The following is a 6751-nucleotide window of genomic DNA, read 5'->3' on the forward strand; positions in this document are numbered from 1 at the left end:
TGTATAAGAATAATATATAAGAATTCAGTTCGTACCTCACAGGAAACAGATCCGAACCCACGATCCCGGCTTCCGAGCGAGCGAAGACAGTGCATGCCTTAGACCGCTCGGCTACCGTGACCGGCAGTGTATAAGAATAATATATAAGAATTCAGTTCGTACCTCACAGGAAACAGATCCGAACCCACGATCCCGGTTTCCAAGCGAGAGAAGACAGTACATGCCTTAGACCGCTCGGCTACCGTGACCGGCTGTTTCTAGTTACCTGCATAATATTAACTATGAATGAATGAATAAGGGGTAGACCTAGACCGGTCAATGTACCGCTACCTTCAATGATCCTTTGTGCATCCCCTCTGTTTCAACCCTTCCACAAACCTACACTTCTAATGAAGGGCAGTATTTTACTCAGAGCGGCGTTTTCGCAGTCACCTGACTCCGTAATTTGAAGACAGACCGTAATATCATGCAACAGGAAAGAAAGCTAGACATTTAAATACCTTAGAAAAATATGACATTCATAGAATCAGTAGGGATAACTTACGTCTTGTCACGATTTAGGGGTGATTATAGACCGGAGTATGGACCAACACACCACTCCGAACTACAAGCAGTTACAACGCTATCGCTGATATCCACAATTCACAAATCACCACAGCACCTGCTAAACATTTTCCAGCATGCTGTGTCCTCAGCTTCGCGCGCTCAGGACCCCTTGTCACAGCTGCACGTGTAGAACTCTCGTCAACTGTCAACTCAACTGTAGGAGTTTAACGAGTCGTTGCCTAGAAACGGCTCTGGTATATCTCGCGGTCATTGCATGGCAACGGCTAAACGTTACATTATCTGTTTGGAGTAGGGTTATTTTACTGCACTGTCAGCTACACTGTACTTCGAATGGTATGGTGATAGATGAATAATGAATTGAAGGGATTTAGAAGGAAGCGTCATGACATAATGGAAGGTCAATCCCGACAATTCCCTGGAATGCTTACGAAATAGATCAGTCAGGATCGCCGAATCCGAGCAGGATTCGAACAAAAGACCTCCCCATGTTATGTGTGATGGTACTGCATATTTAAAATTTCAATAAAACATATCCTGTGTGTGCTTCTCATTCGTTTGACAGTAATTGTTTCCTTGAAATACGTTTCTCTGTATTCATTGTGTTTTGAACAGAACGAAGATAACCTCGCTCCAATTTGCCACGACGTGATGCATTGATGTCAGTAGAAATTTTTCGAACAACCGCTAAAGAACTGCTGTTGACTGTCAGTTGTTATCGTGGTTCGTTTTCATGGCAACGAGAGGACAGACCAAGGGGAACATCGCAATCTGTGTCACATCTGCTCATACTCCGTTGAAAATAATATTTGCCAGAGGTAGAAACTGAATATAGAAACTTCCATACAAGTGTCAGTTTTTATAAATCTGTGTGCTTCTCTTAATGTTGTACGCAGTTTCAATGCAAGGTAGGTCTGAATTTATTTCTGTTTCACCCTCTTACCATCCTAGTCCACGCAGTAGCTTAGTTGAGGCACTGTGCTACAATCCCGGGAGGTCTCGGGTTCGAGTCCCGTTGAGGTGGATTTTATTTCAAATTATGTTATATTTTAGCGTCCTGTTACACTGATTCATGTCCATGGTTTATGCTGACCGTCTTACAGTGTGTACACTTTTTCACCTTATTCTTCACTTCCACGCTACATGTTTCAGCACTAATGTGCCATCCTCAGGTGTCTTTATGCACGTTAAACTATTGTACTGCATGCCATAATGTCTTCATTCTAAAATGACTAAAATCTGTATTCGTCATATAGGACGATGAATTCTAAATAATAAAACTTTTCAGGATTCTTCCTACGTCGCACTCAACCTAATCCGTCCAGCTGCGCTATGGCTCTGGGGTCGACTCAGCCTCTAACACAAATAAGTACCAGGAATCTTCCTGGGAGGTAAAGAAAACCACACAAACTTTAATTGACGCAAATAAGGAGGTTGGTCTGGAAGTAAACACAGAGAAAACTAAGTGCATGTTGCTGTCTCGTCACCAAAATGTAGGGCAAAACTATGACATAAAGGTAGGAAACAGATATTTTGAAAATGTGGCACAGTTCAGATATTTGGAAACGACGATAACAGATCGAAACCTGATTGAGGAGGAAATTAAGGGGAGATTGAACTCGGGTAATGCTTGCTACTGTACCATTCAATTGTGAACCATTTGTCTTCTCGTCTGCTGTCCAAAAACATAAAAATTGGAATATACAAAACAACAATTTTTCTTCTGGTTCTGTATGGGTGTGAAACTTGGTCTCTGGCATTAAGGAGGAACATAACTTTACCGCCATCTTTGAGCCGATTGTCTAAATAACGTGGGACCCTCAACGTCTCACAACCCTATGGACCTTCACGGTCTGTAACAGGGTTAGCTTTACTTTTACTTACTTACATTGACTGAGGGTGTTTGAGAACAGGTTGTTCAGGAGAATATTTGGACCGAAGAGGGATGAAATGACAGGAGGTTGGAGAAAACTGCATAATGAGGAGCCTCATAACTTGTACTCTTCTCCAAGTATAATTACTCGTAGAATGATCAAGTCAAGGAGGAGGAGGTGGCAGGGCATGTAGCACAAATGGGGGAGACGAGGAATGCGTATAGGATATTAATGGGAAAGCCAGAAGGAAAGAAACCACTGGGAAGACTGAGGCGTAGGTGAGTGGACAATATTAAAATGGATCTTGAAGAGATAGGATGGGTTGATATGGATTGGATTCATCTGGCTCAGGATAGGGACAAACGAACTTGAAAAGTCGTGAGTCGTAAGCCATGAGCCTGAAGTCGGCAGTTAAGAGTTCCGAGTTGCATTGTTAGACGCCGCTACCAAGCAACGACCAGTGAAAACACAGACGAGTTAGTGTTTGCGGTAGTGAAATGCAGTGTTTAGATCAGTGGAAGTGTTAAAATTATTTTTAGTTGTGGCTTATAGGCTGTCAATCAATCCAAACCCAATGTATAGTCATTTTCACGGACAGTGTCAACATATCTTTTGCTTATTCTTACTTTGGTGATCTTATATTTTCTGCTTCGTTTCTCCTGATTATTCCCCACTCCAAACTTTACCACTTACTCTTTAATTTTTCACTTCCAGTTATTTCTTTAACCCAGCTTCCTGTGCTGTTTACTCGCGCATCTGTGGAATAAAGTTTGTAATGAAAAACCCACACAGGCATCTGAATATCAAAACAGAAGATGCTGGAATAAGACCGAGAAGTAGCAGTGCTCGTGAGTCAGCACCGAGGAACGCTGAGATGTAACAGCAATATTTGTGTCGACACTTCATTCTTTCCTAACATTGTGACAGCGTCTGTAGTCTGTGTGTTTATATATTGAACTTACAAAAAGTAACACACGTAAAGTCTGTTATATTCTGCTGAACTTTTTCGGGCAAAAAACTGTGTAAATATTCAAACATGGCACCAGACAATATTAATATGATATCTGTCTTCCTTTATACTGTATTTTTAACTGACCTGTCCATATCTCAAATTATATAACGTTGAATTGGAAACCGAATTATGTTGAAAGATAGAGTACTGACCCAGTTTAAGATATTGTATCATTTAGACCCGTCGTTAGACAACCACAGCGAAACAAACAGCTGTGTAACATCCGATGCTAGGTAAGGGCTCTGTAAACAACGGCAGTTGCTAGGTAATGGCCGCAACAGATTAGTAACACTCAACTTTGGAGTAACTCGGAAGCGGTGTTCTCTACGCGGGCCATGCGATAGCTACGTGACTCAACAAGAGAAGAACTGTTGATAGAGATGTTTTCTATGCGGACCGTGTCGAGGCTATATAACGAGGAGCAGCTGCAATTACGAGAGAATTTTGAGACGGCAGTGTGAAGAGCAGGGGTTTGTGAGAGATAAGCGACAGCCTGGGAATTGGCGGAGTGGAGCCGAGTTAAGATGTCGGCGGTTAGAAGCCGGTTAGTTCAGTTCTGGAGCTGCAGCGAGATAGGCGACAGCCAGCGAGGACTTGAAGTCGTGAACAATGAAGTTGAGGGATCTCCGGTTTTGGAAACCGTTATCGGGGAACGACTGGTGAAGACACAGCAAACTGAGAAGACTAAGTACAGTTACGATTTCGAAGTGTTCAGTAAATCAAATTACCAATCAAAACTCTATCACATGGCAGTATTATCCAGGAATTTTCCCAGAGGGACCGAGGAACACCACAATAATTCTCGGTCAAGATAGTCGGTGTCCCGCCTTGGATTCGAACCGGGAACATCCCAAATACGAGACGGAAATGTCGCCGCCTTAACCCAGTTGGCACGGTAACGTGTGTATTCACCTATATGATGAGAATGCAGTGTGTACGGCAACTAGCTGTAACATTCATGCATTGAGAACACAGCTCTCATTGTTGCATGTTGGAACGTGTTTACAGAGCCGTTGTCTAGCAATGTCTTCATCAAATCCGTTACATTACATTTATAATTTGCAGGAGCCGGGGTAGCTCAGCCGGTATAGCGACGGTCTTCGGCCTAGACGGCCGGGATTCGTTTCCCGGAAGAAGAAAGGGATTTTTTTTCTCTTCTCCACAGCGTCCAGACCGGTTTTGGGGCCCACCCTGCCTCCTACCCAACAGGTACCAGCGCCCTTTCCCCGAGTGTAAAGCAACCGAAAAGTGTGTAGCTATACCTCCACCCCCTCCATACGTCTCCTTAACTTACTGAAGACACTGTGAAACATACCACACGAAACCCACACACGCTCATGTTGGCAGCCCGTTAAGTCTCCAAATGTCACATGACTTTAATCCTTTGGTTTGTTTTATTACGAGGTGCTACTGGGTTTTGATTTCTCTATCAAGATGGATTTGGAGCCCACGTATAAAACAATTCATGAAACATGAGTTTCTGTCGTATTCCATCACACTTCTATGAATTCTGACGTGTCTCCCTGCTGGCTGCTCACGATCTCTCTGCGAAATCCTAACAGTCTGTGACGTTATCATTATGGCAGAATGTAGTCTCCGCGGACGTGACTCGATCACAAAGTAACCCCGTGTTCATGCGCCGCGCGAAGCAGCGCCTACTCCTGACTTTTCATCACGTTCTGCCAATGTAGCACTTTCCCATTTTGGCGAAAATCTCATCGAAGAACAAATACCACTAGGAATTTTGTGTCTCGTACGTAACCAATTGCTCATCATCTCCCTGTATCAGTCTCAAATATTTATTGACTAATATAATTTGTTATCATGCTCATTATAATCTTATTAATCACTCGCTCATCTCCTGGGCCGATCACAGTGGCCGCGCGGTCTAAAGCATGAACCGTCTTCGCCAGCTGGAACACTGGGAACTTGAGTTCGAATCCCACTCGAGTCATGGTCATCTATATGCTTTTCTTCTGTGTTTGCGTTGTTATGTGTGTAGATAGCGGCCTTGCGATAGGCTGATCCCCGTCCAAGGAGTCATACCGACAATGTATAGATTAAAAAATTTAAAAAGAGGCTAAGGTCCACAAGGGTTGCAGAGCCATACATAGGCAGGTAGGTAGAAAAAAGTTTTTATCCATGCATTTAATAAATGTATGAATATATCATGAGAATAAAGGTATAATTTGCAGATAGATATGTATTCAGCTTCACATTCCGACCGCTTTTATCCTGGAGAAACAGCCCCCGGTACCCACTGTGTAATAGACTGTATCACTACGTCGTTCTGAGCTCCATGCCAAAGAGTAATACCTATTGCTTCTGCTGGGGATCGAACCCCGATTCATCAATGGTCGCGATTACCTACCCTGTCCTAATCGCTGTAACGGCAAGTTCTAGCTTAGCAAATAAATTGTGTTGATAAATTCTGCTGACATCTTTCTTTGTCGTAACATCGCAGAGAGCAGCGTTTTCTTGCGAGTTCATTGGATCTTTTTGTATTAGTGCTAACCTGATTACAGTCTGATTCATTTAACTTGAAGTGATCACAACAGATGTCTCGGCTTGGACGAGTACGAAGGCACTGCCTTCACATTGGAAATGCAGATTTGAATTTTCCACAGCTTGCTTAGAAATTTGAATAAAATAAGAAGAGAAATTAACGTTGAAGATAATTTTCTTGCTGTATCTGACACCGCACAGCGCGCAAGATACCGTCGTTTTAAAATAACCTGCTGCCTCTAATTTCGGGTAGAAGAGTTATAGGGACTAAGTGATAGTCCCACTTACGAAAGGTGTCAAGAAGAAAGTGAAACAGCCACACATATCCTGTGCGAATGTGAGGCCTTAGCTTATTTAAGATTACGTCACTTGAGTCAATATTTTATGGAACCAAGTGACTATTTCGACGTCCCCACGTACAAAATCCTACGCTTCATTCGAAGAGCAGGATTGCTGAGGGGATATCAAAAGGGGAAGCACAACAGATCACTGTAGGTCGCGGTGCAAGGGCCGAGAAGGGCCACCCCTTATACATTCATTCATTCAAAGTAAAAATATAAAGCTAACCCTGTAATAGGCCGTGAAAGCCCATAAGGTTGTGAGACGTCGAGGCTCCCACATATTCTATACAGTGGGCTCACAGATGGCGGTGAGGTTGTCAGCCTTACGCTCCGGCCGCCCTTTACCCCTAGGAAGAGTCCTAGCACTCATTTCTGTTAGAGGCTGAGTTGACCTCAGGTCCCTAGTGCGGCTAGAAGGATTTTTTCCTTGGCACTACAGCCCCAGTGGGCCTATG

General features: G+C 43.4%; 1 protein-coding gene across 2 annotated transcripts in view; it reads left to right on the plus strand.

The window, feature by feature from the left end:
- LOC111870895 (transient receptor potential-gamma protein) overlaps window positions 1-6751 on the plus strand; it is a 417090-nt gene that overhangs the window by 313713 nt on the left and 96626 nt on the right. The gene's annotated exons all lie outside the window — the stretch shown is intronic.

This window comes from Cryptotermes secundus, unplaced genomic scaffold (genome assembly GCF_002891405.2).
Source record: "Cryptotermes secundus unplaced genomic scaffold, Csec_1.0 scaffold709, whole genome shotgun sequence".
Classification (NCBI taxonomy): Eukaryota; Metazoa; Arthropoda; class Insecta; order Blattodea; family Kalotermitidae; genus Cryptotermes; species Cryptotermes secundus.